We start from the raw sequence: 16,403 nt of genomic DNA, 5'->3' as shown, positions 1-16,403 counted from the left end.
ACCTCAGAAGTTACGTCCCTTAGTGCTCAGAGTCATTTGAACCATTTTTGAACCTAAACACAGTTTTTCCACCACTCATTATGCATAACTCTTGACTTCCACGTAAAGGTTTGTGGATTCAGCCTTCCACCTACTAATTTGAGTTAGTATTGTCAAAACGTAAATAAACCACATGCAAGAAAGTTTTCAGGCAAAGATAGAGATGTCAGCCAGAGATATAGATGTCAGCCAAAGATATCGAAAGAAAATAGCCTTCACACTGACAAAACTTCCCCTGAAGCAAGCAGTTTCCCAAATGTCGGAAAAGGTGTGAGTGGCTGCCAGTGCAGAGTTAATCAGTTTAACAATTTGAAGGTATTTCTAAAGCTTCTATCACGATAAAATTCACACACAACATAACTGTGTATATCAATAAAATAATATTTTTGAAAAATCGATTTTTTCGACCAAAATCCATTGCATCCCCCCCTTAAGTAGTTACTCTCACTCGTTTGTTCAGCGATTAAAAGTAACAAAGCACTTAATCTTCCATAGAGCGAACCTACCAAGTTTGTTTGTGTCAAACGAGAGGACAGACGGATCACTTCTGTTATGCTAGGATCATTTCGATTGTCATTTTATTGCAGTGAGCACTTATCCGTCTCTCTCCCAATCTTGCGTAGCCAAGGCACGCTGATGCGGGCGCAGGGGCGACGTAGCTAGCGATGCGCGCGGGCTTGCCCCCCCCCCCCCCCTAACTCGGTTTAATTAAGTCTCTGGAAGCGGGCAGTTTACACGGGGAAGCCCCGGCACGCTGTTTGCCCGAGGCCCGCCAGAGTCAATGTTTGCCCCCTCGGCGTCTTTCCGGCTTCCGGCTCCTCTAGTACCGCTCCCCTGGGGCGCTAAAATCCTACTCCCTGTGCGCGATTCTGAGCTTCCCGCCGAATGAGTGCTCTTGATTTTGGTTCTTTTTTTTTTTTTTGTTCTTATGAGGAACAGATAACGTTTGTACTCGCGGAGGCCCTGTGCTTGACTTTATGGATTATTCTAGGAATCTTATTTCCTTTTTTAGGTGTCGTCCGACTGGTTCGATGCTCTATTCCAGTTCTTCCTGTTCTGCAGTAGTATTTTCTCCTCTGTTTTTCTAAGTCATTCACGATGATTTGGGTTATTTATGAGGTGCTACTTAAAATTTCCAAGAATGTCCCCATAAGAAATATAAAACTTACATCTTAATTTTCACAGTCACCTTCAAAGGAGTGCCGTCACAATTGTAGCCGACGCTTCCAGAACTTTTCTCATTGTTGTAAGTGGCGCATGAAGTCTGTTGTTTGAATCGTGATCAAACTTAGTTGCGATTTGGCTTGGATCCCTTCTGTCAAGTCAAAAAGTCACCCCTTTTTACTTTAGTTTCATTTTTGGGAAGAGGAAGAAATCGGATGGGGGTAGTTCAAGTGAGTGGCGTGGGTTTGGGACTGCTGTCATGTTGTTTTTACCAGAAATTTCCTCATAGCGACCGAGGGGTGTGAAACCGCGTTGTCACGATGGAGCAACCAGTCTTCGTTCTCCCGTCTGTCAAGTTGTTTGCGTGTAATATTTGCCCTCAATCTGCTCAAAACATCGCAGCGTAACTTCCCTGTAACTATCTGATCACATGGATGAGATTTCTTATGAACAATTCTCTGAACGTAAATAAAATAGAATAAAAAAATAAAAATGCAAATCATTAGCGTTGCCTAGAAACTTGCCGCTCTTTATTGGCCACAAAAGGGGATGGTGTCTTACACTGTGAAGATCACTGTTTTGCTTCACGATCGTAACCCTACACCTATGATTCATCGGCAGTTATGACCCAGGACAGGAAATTTGGATTATACTGATCTGACGTTTGCAGTTCAGTGCAAACTTGAACCCAAGGGTTTCATTGCTCGGCGTTCCAAAGATGAGGGAAGAACTTCACTGTAATTGGCCTCATATTGAACTCCTCACTTACAATATTTACATATCCCGTATAAAATTCCAGCGGTTTCACAAACATCAATGATTGTCTTCCTTCTGTTCTCGTCGAACACCTGGCTAGAAGAATAAAACCCTTAGCAAACAAACTTTTCGGTAAATATCAGACTTGTGTTGGTAACAGACGATCTACGACTCATACTCTAACCCACCTCATAAATGCGGTAGAACTTTTTCGTTCTGCAAACGTTAGATCGGTAATTCTGTCCCTTGATAACCTATTTTAGCTGCGAATCATCATTATCTAAATAAGACTCAGAAGAAACGGGATTTATGAGAACAATTTGCAACGTAATCCTCGCGATAACACATGACGCCTCGTCAAACATTCAGATAAACGGAATCATAAGCAAACCGATCAAGATGAACCGTGCGGTCAGACAGGGCTGTCATTCGTCCTTGTTATTGTTCGCTTACTCATTAGAGCCATTACTTGCAGCTGCCAAGTCAAGGAGTAAATTGTGTGCTTATACTGTCGATGTCAACCTACTGACTACATAGAGCGAAGGAAGGTATAGAAAAGTTCCGAGAGCTAGTTGGCAGCTACTGCAAAGCTTCTAATGCAGCAACAAACATACGAAAATGTAAAATAATGGACATGGGGCCTAAAGCAAATTGCATTGCCACTCACTGGATAGAAGCCTCTGACATCATGAAAATACTAGGCTGCATTTCACAAAAAAACCTATAACGAGCTACTGCAATCGAATGGAAACTAGCGCTCGCTGCTACACTAGAGCGACTGCAAATACTCTCCCAGAGACAACTTAATACCATGCAGAAAATACAGTACATAAATAACGTGACTCTACCCAGAACATAGTATCTAGCACACAATTTCCAATTCCAGCGGGAGTAGCACATAGAATTGTAATGGTTGTCAGTTGGTTTGTGCAGAACGGTGAAACGCTTAATATTCCGGCCAATATAACGCAGATATCCAATGAAAGCATAGTACTAGAACTCGTAAACATTATACCTGTAGTAAAACGTATTACCATATTCTTACGAAACATCTTCATTATCGTCGACACCTTCAAGGCAGCCTTATAAGCTATATCATCAAGGAGATAGATCCACCAAGCGGAGAACCACCAATTGATCAACTGATGTAAGCCGCAGCAATCCCCATCTTAGACACCTACGCTTATTCTTCGGTGAGTACAGTTATACAGAAAAATAAATCGCAGGAAATCCAACAACTAGTACGATATACAAAGTAATATCCAACAATATAGAGCAAAGTTGAAACTGAAAATAAGTACAACGACTGGAAAAGATAAGGGCAAATATCCATAACCCTAGCCACCCCCCCCCCTCCCCCAACAACGTAGAGGATACGATACGTCATCGCCTAATATTCCGCGAGTCGTTGGTGAAATCAGAGGCAACACTACTTAGCAAGACTAATTTCAATGTTGGCATCGTGTAGTTGCCATCAACAAATGATATTCTGATTGTAGCATAAGGAAAACAAAGAGTAAACGACAGTAACTTGTAGAATACGTCAACTATGTAATATGTATATTTCAAAATAACGTAAGAGCCATATAATAGTGTAATAATAGCGTTGTATATATGTTTTTTCTCTGAGATGTTAGACTCCTTGGGCATCTGAGGTTACATAGGCTAGAGATAGCAGTCGCCATTTAATTGTCAGGAGTGTAGTGAAACGTTTTCAAGTTTTTGTGTCAAAATTTCGTTATGTTGCATCCATGTTTTGTCATTATTACATTTGGTGTACGAAAATATATTCTATGATGTCATATTCCTTTAAGTACTGCAGATGATGTTGATGTTCAGAGATACAACTCTTATATTTCGATTTTTTGCTCTGTCCACATACGTTTTTTTTCTGTTTGTTCAGTCTTCCAGTTGATGATGCTTGAAATAACCGAAACCGAACAAGAACAAATATAATACATACAACTAATGGCAAATAAAAAGAATTTTCTATAAATATCTAACAGCTGCAGCACGTTACCTATACATATTCCTTGGATAGTGAACACGATCTTTCTTCCCTCGAGCAGAGCCTTTTCGCTTTTCAAAGGATCTGTTTAATTTCCCAGTTCCATATCGCATTTCACAGACTACAAATTCTCCACTTTTGTAAGGATGTTTTTGTAAGTTTACTTCAGGAGAATGAAGAATTTCATTCTTCTGTTTTCCTTTGTGAAGAGCTGACTCACATCGGTAGAGATGTCAGGGTTTATTTACTCATACGAAACGAAGAATATCCTTTTTACGAGGAGAAATTGCATCTTTGTTTTAAGAAAGAAATAAGTTTTAGTTTCACAGAAGACGACATTTATTTTCGAGTTTTGCGAAATAAAGACAATGAAACAAAAAGACATTAGCCGTTGGAGCAAAGGAAGAGTGAATGGATGGTCTACAAGGGAAGATGGCAGAAGAGAGGGAGAGAGAGAGAGAGAGAGAGAGAGAGAGAGAGAGAGAGAGAGCACTTGTCCGTGAAAGGCAACGGTTTTGGGATCCAATCCCGGTCCAACTGTAACACTAACTGAATTCCTTGTAGTTGTGGACTAGTTAGTACTGGTACCATGAAAAGAAGTCTTAACACCCGTCTAATTGAACGCAAATGGAATTCCCAGCTAGGACATACCCATAAATCAACAGCATGTTTAACAAAAGGATGATAACGAAATAAAATTCAGTGAGACGATCGTCATATCGAAAATATCGCACTATCATGCTCGCATGTCTTTCGCTACTGTCTGTATCCCGCATTGGGCACAGGGTCGGCAGGGTTAAGAACGGATGTGGCATGGTTAAGTTAAGGGATGGCCGGATGCCCTTCCTGCCGCCACCCCATACCCCCCAGGGCGGAATTACTGTACCCCAGCTGTCTACATCTAGTGTAAATCGTGAAATAGTGTGAATGTGTTTCAAATGTCTGCGAGTCATGTAACTGAGACGGAACGTGCGGACCAACCCGGTATTCACCTAGTAGGATGTGGGAAACCGCCTAAAAACCACGTCCTGGCTGGCCGGCACACCGGCCGCCGTTGTTAATTCGCCAAGCGGATTCGATCCACGGCCGGCGCCCCTACCCGAGTCCAGGAACAAGCGCGTTAGCGCTCTCGGCTATCCTGGCGGGTTTATCATGCGCGCGTGTATTGAGAGGCTATTGAGATTTATAAACACCCTAATAATTTTAGCAGAAAAGAAGAAAGTGTTAAATTAGATAAAATCTGGATGTCAACGTTGCAACGTAAGAATGACGATCAATTACTTTAATCGAGAATGTTGGGTTTACCAGAGACTATCTCGTAGCCGATGTCACGTGATGGACGGTGGTGCCCTCTACGTTGCCAATTTATTCAGCGCTCCCTAGAATTCTGGTTGAAATTTGCCGCTTTACCTCTGAAGATGGCTCCCGTAGATAGAGCGGAAACCTTAGGAGGAAGTTTTATACATCGAAAGCGGCCTGTTAGCCCGGAAGTCTTCATCGATTTCAGTACTGGCCGTGAAAGCTTACTTGTGTGATCAGTAATAATAATAATAATAATAATAATAATAATAATAATAATAATAATCTCGTTCAGGAGATATTGTCGCTAATGAAACCCTGATGTCGCAAACTTTATAGTCGTACTCAGCCAATGCAATTTCGTTGTTGCTGTTGATACACCAATGTCTATTCGTACAACACATATGCGTACATTAAGTCAAAGTGGTATGATTTGGCTGGCCGGTGTGGCCGTGCGGTTCTAGGCGCTTCAGTCTGGAGCCGCGTGACCGCTACGGTCGCTGGTTCGAATCCTGTCTCGGGCATAGATGTGTGTGATGTCCTTAGGTTAGTTAGGTTTAAGTAGTTCTAAGTTCTAGGGGACTGATGACCACAGATGTTAAGTCCCATAGTGCTCAGAGCCATTTTTTTGGTATGATTTGTACATAAATTAAAGGACGCTGAATTATTGAAAAATTTGATTGAGCTGTGTATAACTCTTTTCGAGAGCTACGCAACATGTGTTATGTTGACCACGAAGTACCAGTATCAGCACGAAGTCAAAGTGTGAACGCTGATTATTAGCTACCCTCTGACAAGGTCAGTAATCAGTTGATGAGTTTTCACAAGCTGGTACACCTGAACCAGGCTATTAGTCTATATGTTGACACATGTGGGTACATACCGCGAGCAGTTCCTGTAGACCACATAGCAGTGTGTCGTCCATTGGAATGAACTCCACACCTACACTACAGCGCTACCACCCCCCTTCTTTCCACCTACACTTACAAAGGAAATTGCGTCCTTTATTCAAATATTCAAGTCTTAGAGTCTAGTCCATTATCCACAAGGACACACCTATATGTCCAATTATTAAATGCGTAGACAATCCAGTGTATATTTTTAGCGAATCAAAGACTGTATATTATAAGCAGGAAACTTGCAACAAGTCTACTAAAGAGACTGCCCACACAATGAGTGCCCGTCCTCTTCTGCACTATTGCTGCGAAGTGTGGGGTACTTATCAGACGGGTTCGACGGAGGACATTGAAAAGATTCAAAGAAGAGCAGCACATATTGTGCGATCGCGAAATAGGAGAGAGAGTGTCACACATCTGATAAGCGAGTTTGGGGCTAGGGAGTGGTCTATCATTAAAACAAAAGTGTTTTTACTTTCAGAAAGATTTTTTCTCGAAATTTCAATCACCCACATTCAGCTCTGAATGCCATTGTTGACTCCCCCCTACATAGAGAAAAAAGACGATCATTATAACAGAAGAGAAATCATAGCTTGAACGTAAAGTTTTAGGTTTTAATTTCTCTCATGCGCTGTTCGACAATGGAACAGTCGGAAAATACTCTGGCAGTGGTTCCAGGGAACTTCTGCCAAATACTTAAGTGTGAATTACAGTACGGTCATGTAGATGTAGATGTAGAAGAAGCACAATCGATTAACTAATGAAATATACGCATTTGAACACTATATTCATATTTAGAAATTCCGAAGACTTACCGAAAAATATTAATAACATTAAAAAAAATCCAGTAAACGAGAAATTCCTTTCTTTTCACTTTACGAACATCCATATGAATAACGAAGATGATAAATATTATTAAGAACAAATTTTTAAACTACGAGAAAGCCAGCACAATCAGAAGATAGAACTGACCAAATGTACTATAGCTGGTGGTATCTTACAGTTACTTTTCATTTGAAAGGGAGTTTTACTCACAAAAATACAGCCTAACAATGGGTCACTGGCTGGTGAGCTTACTTGTGGGGTCTTTGTTAAGCATGTTGAAAGGGAGTTTTTAACAATTACAAGTTGACAACAGATAATATCATAAATTACAGACGATATGCAGATGAAAGATTGACCCTCCTTTTAACGTGGCATCAAAGAATAAACTGTATGCACAAACAGCTAAACAGCATGCAGGAGAAGATATATTAGTGTGAAATTGGAGCCGCTTAAAAGTATCAATTTTCTCCATTTAAAAATAAATAACAATTCTAAGATAAATTTCGATTTAGAGGAAACCTGCAACAGACGCGATAGTTAACAGCAGATCTTAGCTCCTGCTGCACAAAAAAGGGCGTTCTCCCAATCCAAGTTGAAGACATTGTAAGTATCCATTTTAAAAAAATATGATATCGATAAAGCACTAAAAATATTAGAAGCTATACCGACATATAACAGCTGCAGTCTAAACATGGTTAATGAAGTGTACCAGAATACGCTAAAGTCACAACACTCAGTAAGAAGCGATGAAATCACGTTAGCTACAGAAATAAAAACAAAAAGAAAATTCAAACTACACCATCATGTCATATATCAAAAAGTCTGCAGATAAAGTAGCTTACATGTTTAGTAAGAACACCGCTCGAGGAGTAGTTCCCGCACCGATAACGCGCTAAATAGTATAACCCATAAGGGCGCCCATAGGACATTTTGTGTGGGGGGAGGGGATAGACCTGGTGGTATGGTGTTTTTTTAATACTGTGGGAGACGAATGGCGACTTGTAAGTAGCCATAAAAAATTTTAGAATCGACTATAAACGTGTTCAATACTGACTTTTAAATGGTTTTCTTGAAAGACAAACACACACACACATATACAGGGTGAGTCACCTAACATTACCGCTGCATATATTTCGTAAACCACATCAAATACTGACGAATCGATTCCACAGACCGAATATGAGGAGAGGGGCTAGTGTAATTGGTTAATACAAACCATAAAAAAATGCACGGAAGTATGTTTTTTAACGCAAACCTACGTTTTTTTTAAATGGAACCCCGTTAGTTTTGTTAGCACATCTGAACATATAAACAAATACGTAATCAGTGCCGTTTGTTGCATTGTAAAATGTTAATTACATCCGGAGATATTGTAACCTAAAGTTGACGCTTGAGTACCACTCCTCCGCTGTTCGATCGTGTGTATCGGAGAGCACCGAATTACATAGGGATCCAAAGGGAACGGTGATGGACCTTAGGTACAGAAGAGACTGGAACAGCACATTACGTCCACATGCTAACACCTTTTTATTGGTTTTTTCACTGACGCACATGTACATTACCGTGAAGGGTGAGGTACACGTACACACGTGGTTTCCGTTTTCAATTACGGAGTGGAATAGAGAGTGTCCCGACATGTCAGGCCAATAGATGTTCAATGTGGTGGCCATCATTTGCTGCACACAATTGCAATCTCTGGCGTAATGAATGTCGTACACGCCGCAGTACATCTGGTGTAATGTCGCCGAAGGCTGCCACAATACGTTGTTTCATATCCTCTGGGGTTGTAGGCACATCACGGTACACATTCTCCTTTAACGTGCCCCACTGAAAGAAGTCCAGAGGTGTAAGATCAGGAGAAACACGGTCGTCATCGTAAACATGTCCCTGCAGATGCTACTCGCCGACCGTGGCCCGTGTTTGTTACAACACGCAACTGAACGTCGTAGGTTTCAAGCGTCAACTTTATGTTACAATATCTCCGGATGTAATTAACATTTTACAATGCAACAAACGGCACTGATTACGTATTTATTTATATGGTTCTATTTTTAAAAACGTAGGTTTTTGTTAAAAAACATACTTCCGTGCATTTTTGTATGGTTTGTATTAAACAATTACACTAGCCGCTCTCCTCACGTTCGGTCTGTGGAATCGGTTCGTCAGTATTTGATGTGGTTTACGAAATATATCCAGCGGTAACGTTAGGTGACTCCCCCTGTATATGTATTTCTTGGGAAGTAGGGGTCCCGCGATCCCCCTTGTCCATAGGTATGGACTCTCTTGATAACCTGCAATAAAACACAGGAATGGTATCCTTTCAATCAATCTGGCATTTATAAAATAAATTATGGAGACTGCGAGGAGTTACACGTTGACCAAAGTGATGTAATTATTATTCGCATTTTAAGGAACATGTCTGACAGAGCGAGAACAGTCTATCCACATTCGGCCACAACAGGGAAAAAACAGCCACTCCGCAATAGACACAAACAACTAATTAAAAACTTTAGACAGAGCTAATAAGGAAAAAAACATTTTACTGAGACATAAATATACTAGCATCTGAAAAAACAGCCAAATATTAAATGAGCAAACAGATATTCGGAGCAGAAGATTTTTAGACAGTTTTAATCATATTTTAAGCACCACATCAACCACTCAACACGATAACTACTTTTACCATTATGATTTATAGCTATTTTATGAATTCAAATTATATTTTTGTACCATATTTTATTGCTGACGTCATTCTGCAACTTTTAACTACGACACGAACTAATGAACATGAGAAACTACTTTTACCATAGAATAAAAGAACCTTAACAAAAACCGAAATAATTTATATAACAATAACGCGTTTAATTTATTGTATTTGTGAAGTTACTGTTCGCAATTTTAATATACAATGTGTAATGTTTTTATTAAAAGTAATAATACCCAATTTTGCATTCACGGCAGTATCCCTCTCTTCTGCTTATGTAAATCGAGTCTCCGTAAATTGTCACGGTATAAACATAGTCTTTAAGCACTGCCTTTTCCATCTATTTTATAACGACTGTGTTTACGTCTGTGGAAAGAATGGACACGTTAAATACCTTAATCAAGGACATGGAAAACATTAATCAACTGCATTTCGTTATAGAACGTGCTACACAAATGCGTTACTACATGCGGTGAGTATTGTTCTAAACGATATATGCAAATTTTAGACATGTGTGTGGTAACAGGTCCCTGTTCACACTAATGAGTAATATTTTTTAAATATAACGAAACAAATTTCACCGACACAAGTGTATCTAATGTAAGAGCAATTGTAATTTCCAATTATAGCGATGTTTAAAAAAGTGTTCTACGTTTCTTCCTCGTACTAGCTTATTGATATTTGATATCGCTAGCATTTGAAAAAGGTCATAGACCGAAACTGATCAATAATACTCCACAGGATGTAATAAAGACTTCTGATAGCCTATGACGGACTTGAAAGTGTTTTAGCGTTCAAAAATTACGCCGAAGCTGTGGATCCACTCGTAAGGAACCTGAATTATTTCATATTTAGATTAGCCAACTGTTTTTTGAAAGAGAGAGTTTTTATATCGCCTGATTTGTCACCTTCATTGATGATCTATCTTTTGAAAATCTCATTTAAGACTTGCTTCATAGGTATTCTGATCTTATGTTCAGGCTTTTATTTAACATGTGGCACGCCCTTAAAATGCTGCAACCAGTAAAACGTTTCCTCGGCAGTTTATGCACTTACCATTATATCAATGTGACATAAACGCTATAATTTGTCAACACATTGCGACATAATAGCTGTATGTTGTTTTTGTTATTGTAATTGTAGTAGTTGTTGTTGCTGCTGCAGTTTTGATGCAGATTCCATTTTAGTCTATCCTGCGCAAGCGTGGTCATCTCCGAATTAAGTACTGCTCTTACATTCACTTGAATCTACTGACAGGTTGATCGGCAGATTGTATGCAAGTTAATATTTTAAAGCAGATTCTTTATTCACTATTCGATGTAACCACGTTTTTCTTGTGAGCTATGGTTAGACCTGGGCTCGCCTGGCACCGGATGGCAACAGCAACCCACGCCCTGATGACATGCTGCTTGGTAAACATCATTCTCACGGTCGCAATGCTGACGAAGTGACGCTTTAAAAATACTGTACCATCGGTGGTGCGCGTCCGCCGATCAGCGGACTGAAACGGGTCACGTGAGGGCCGTGGAGAGGACAGGTAAGTGAGCTCTCTCTTGGAGCCAGGTGTCTCCCCAGTCGGACGCACCCACCTGTATCTCTTGGATGGCATGTCCGCTCATCCTTTGTCTGTGCTCTCCCCAGACTCTGATACATCCCGTATTTTTAGAAATAAAGCTGACAAACCGATCAGTATTATTTTATCGGTATTGGATAACCATTCCCGGAACCTATGTATGAACTGTACTCACAGTATAAAAAACAATAAAAAAAATTTAAAAAAAGTACTAGAAACAATTTATCCTACTGTCTTTTAATAACTAGTTTGCTCTTAGAATGCAAACACTTTTCTGTTATTAGCATGTTACATTTTGCACATCCCAGACGTTATCACTGCTCTGTTTACATCCTTGGTCAACATTTAATGAGTGATATCTTTGTATCTTTGCTTAATTTCTGATCTATTGATCTAATCTTCAGCATTTTTCCTTGCACCACTTACCAAAAGTTTCTATTCTCTTCTTGTCTGAACTGTTTAACGTCCAAGTATCACTTCCGTGCAAGGCTAGACTCCTGTCATATACCCTCATAAAAGCCTCCCTAACACACTTTTTCAGAAACGCTTTCCTTGTCATAACCAGTCTGCGTTTTACATCCTTTCTGCTTCCGCCAGCATCACTTATTTTGTTGCCCAAATAGGAAAACTCATCTACTACTTTTACTGTCTCATTTCCTGCTGATTTTCTCAGAATCTTATTCTTTAATTCGACTACATCCATTACCCTAGTTTTATTTTTGTTAATGCTCATATTATAACCTCTTTTCGAGACACTATCTATTCTGTCCATCTGCTCTTCCAAGTCCTTTGTTGTACCTGAGGTTTGACGATGAGACTGAAATTCCGTCAAAGATTTATTTTTCCTCCCTGAACTTCAGTTCCTTCTCCAAAATTTTATTTGGTTTCTGTTATTGCCTGATTAAAGTACAGATTGAATGACATAAGGAATAGACTACAATATTACAATCCTATTTCATTCTCTTCTCAGTTACCGCTTTCTTTCCATATCATTCAGCTCTTATAAGAGCAGTCTGGTTTCTGTACATGCTGTATATAACCGTTCGTCGCATGTATTTTATCCCTAAAACCTCCAGTATTTCAAAGAGTGTACTCCAGATAACACTGCCGAAAGCTTTCCCTATGTCTACAAAAGCTACAAACGGATGTTGGCGTTTCTTTACCCTGTCTTCTAGGATAAGTCTTCGTATTAGTATTATCCTCTGTACCTTCAATTAAACATCTACTTAGAAATTTTCGACTCCTTCTTTCAATAAACAAGGGCAAGTTTAGTAATAACATTTTACAGGTTAAGCGTAACCTTACTACTACATCTTCACTAGCGGATCAAGGAAGATAAAAGTAAAAGTTATTCAACAATATTTGATAAATTTAGTGTCTAATAATCCTAAATAAACATCGATGTTTTAATAGTTGGCTCATACACCACTTCAAATGTCTGTATTATTTCTAGGCGTACATGCTGTTGACCTCAACCACAAAAGTGAACTGATCACGTGCAAGATAGAAAATACGATATGATTCATATTTATTTCTCAGTAAAATGGAGGAAAAGTTAACACAGCAGTATTTTAAAAAAAACAGGACCGTTTCATAAGTTAATGACTGAGTTTTGAGACAGGCGGAGTTAGTTTATACCCAAAATCTAAGAGCCTGTAAATATCGTGGTGTATAACAAATTTAAGAAATGAAATTTTTAAAAAGTGTTTTCGCTCGCCGTTTAGTATCTATTCAGTAGTTATTTTTATCCTCCTCCTGCTCTAGTAGTGAAAATGTAGCAAGTACTTTTATGTTTAGCCTGAAAAACGATGTCGTTATTATATCTGCCCTTTTTTGTAAAAGAAGAAATATAAAAGTTCGAAGTAGATGTTTAAATGAAGATACAGAAGTGAAAGAGGAAGACATGACTTATTTGAAGAGCGGCTCAATATATTATCGTTAAAAATCTGTCATCTTTTCTCAGAGGTTTGGCCAGAAATAAATCCTATGATTTTCTTGAATGCCTGTCATATCCTAATCAGACCCCATTTCACCCCTCTACTATACCACTGTGTGAATGTGTGTTGTCCGTTTCACTTTCACTCAGATCTGTTTATCGAGAAGACGATAGTTCAAATCCGCACCCGGCTATTCATATTTATGACTTCCGTGGTCTCCTAAATTGGTTACGGCAAATACCGGTATGGTTCCTTTGAGAAGGGCACGGTCGATTTCCTTCCCCATCCTTGCATCATTCCGAGCTTGTGCTCCGTCCCTAATGACCTCGATGTCGATGGGATGTTAAATCCTGATGTTCCTTCCTTCCTTTCTGTTTATCGAGAATCTGCTGCACTTCGTCAGTAGCACAGTCTCCTTCTCGTTAATATGTCGTACACAGGTCTCATAAAAGATTCCGTTTATGAGAAGTTAGCTATGGCTGGATTCGTTAGCTTGCACATACCAAACCACAGTATTCTCAAGAATATTACAAAGAGAATGCTAAACACAGAAAGCCACATTAGCTCGGAGTTCCTCCCCACGAATGTGTCGAGAAATGTCCATACCGCTCTCTCAAAAGAAGCTTGAAGTCGTAGAACCCCATTATAAACTTTGAATGAACTAAAACGTAAAACGTGAAAACAGAAGACAGCTCACCAATAGGCTCGTTCTAGAACAGACTACTGCTAGTCTGAAAAAAAAATTAAGACTCACGTTTAATGCTTCGCCGATCTTAATACAAACTGAGATGGGCAAACGAAAGGAACGATAATCGACCGTGGCCTTGTTTAAAAAATTATCCTGGCGTTCATCTTAACTGAAAAAGAGAAATGTAGAATCAATGGTCAGACTGAGCAATGAGCAAGGCTATTTCCGAGTACAAGTACACGCCAAAATCTTGTGCATCCCCTTGTTCATTATCACATCTGATGCAACACTTCGTATGAAATGATATCGACGGGGAAAACTGTATACAGAACTGGAGTAGAAGGGTGGCAAATGTCGAAAGTGACACTGATTTCAGCTCTCCTTATTTTAAGCAAATATCGATACGACTTTTAAAAAATAGTGCGCCATTTTTGCTCCTACTATCATTTATGCATATTCAAAGTACCAAAGATTAGTGTTTAACGTCTCGTCGAGTTTATAATAAGCTGTTATAAAATACTAACTCTTATGGTAAGCAGTTTATGTCGTAGCGCAAGTTTTAATAGTTTCTTGAATCTTCATTTTTACAATATTTTTATGCAAATACTAACTAATAGATTACTGCACTGCGCTTTCAACATTTCTAACATTTTCATAAGGAGAACCAAAATATTTCCCTGAATATGGAAGTAAATAGGAATATAAAAAAAGGGAGGAAGGTTTATCTGTTTAGCAAGAGTAATAGAAGGCAGATTTCAGACTACCTAACAGATCAAAACGAACATTTCTGTTCCGACACTGACAATGTTGAGTGTTTATGGAAAAAGTTCAAGGCAATCGTAAAATGCGTTTCAGACAGGTACGTGCCGAGTAAAACTGTGAGGGACGGGAAAAACCCAACGTGGTACAACAACAAAGATAGGAAACTACTGCGAAAGCAAAGAGAGCTTTACTGCAAGTTTAAACGCAGCCAAAACCTCTCAGACAAACAGAAGCTAAACGATGTCAAAGTTAGCGTAAGGAGGGCTATGCGTGAAGCTTTCAGTGAATTCGAAAGTAAAATTCTATGTACCGACTTGACAGAAAATCCTAGGAAGTTCTGGTCTTACGTTAAATCAGTAAGTGGATCGAAACAGCATATCCAGACAATCCGGGATGATGAAGGCATTGAAACAGAGGATGACACGCGTAAAGCTGAAATACTAAACACCTTTTTCCAAAGATGTTTCACAGAGGAAGATCGCACTGCAGTTCCTTCTCTAAATCCTCGCACAAACGAAAAAATGGCTGACATCGAAATAAGTGTCCAAGGAATAGAAAAGCAACTGGAATCACTCAACAGAGGAAAGTCCACTGGGCCTGACGGGATACCAATTCGATTCTACACAGAGTACGCGAAAGAACTTGCCCCCCTTCTAACAGCCGTGTACCGCAAGTCTCTAGAGGAACGGAAGGTTCCAAATGATTGGAAAAGAGCACAGGTAGTCCCAGTCTTCAAGAAGGGTCGTCGAGCAGATGCGCAAAACTATAGGCCTATATTTCTGACTTCGATCTGTTGTAGAATCTTAGAACATGTGTTTTGCTCGAGTATCATGTCGTTTTTGGAAACCCAGAATCTACTATGTAGGAATCAACATGGATTCCGGAAACAGCGATCCTGTGAGACGCAACTCGCTTTATTTGTTCATTAGACCCGGAAAATATTAGATACAGGCTCCCAGGTAGGTGCTATTTTCCTTGACTTCCGGAAAGCGTTCGATACAGTTCCGCACTGTCGCCTGATAAACAAAGTAAGAGCCTACGGAATATCAGACCAGCTGTGTGGCTGGATTGAAGAGTTTTTAGCAAACAGAACACAGCATGTTGTTATCAATGGAGAGACGTCTACAGACGTTAAAGTAACTTCTGGCGTGCCACAGGGGAGTGTTATGGGACCATTGCTTTTCACAATATATATAAATGACCTAGTAGATAGTGTCGGAAGTTCCATGCGGCTTTTCGCAGATGATGCTGTAATATATAGAGAAGTAGCAGCATTAGAAAATTGTAACGAAATGCAGGAAGATCTGCAGCGGATAGGCACTTGGTGCAGGGAGTGGCAACTGACCCTTAACATAGACAAATGTAATGTATTGCGAATACATAGAAAGAAGGATCCTTTATTGTATGATTATATGATAGCAGAACAAACACTGGTAGCAGTTACTTCTGTAAAATATCTGGGAGTATGCGTGCGGAACGATTTGAAGTGGAATGATCATATAAAATTAATTGTTGGTAAGGCGGGTACCAGGTTGAGATTCATTGGGAGAGTCCTTAGAAAATGTAGTCCATCAAGAAAAGAGGTGGCTTACAAAACACTCGTTCGACCTATACTTGAGTATTGCGCATCAGTGTGGGATCCGTACCAGATCGGGTTGACGGAGGAGATAGAGAAGATCCAAATAAGAGCGGCGCGTTTCGTCACAGGGTTATTTGGTAACCGTGATAGCGTAACGGAGATGTTTAACAAAC

The sequence above is a fragment of the Schistocerca cancellata genome, chromosome 1 (genome assembly GCF_023864275.1).
Source record: "Schistocerca cancellata isolate TAMUIC-IGC-003103 chromosome 1, iqSchCanc2.1, whole genome shotgun sequence".
Lineage (NCBI taxonomy): Eukaryota > Metazoa > Arthropoda > Insecta > Orthoptera > Acrididae > Schistocerca > Schistocerca cancellata.
This window is presented reverse-complemented; position numbering follows the sequence as displayed.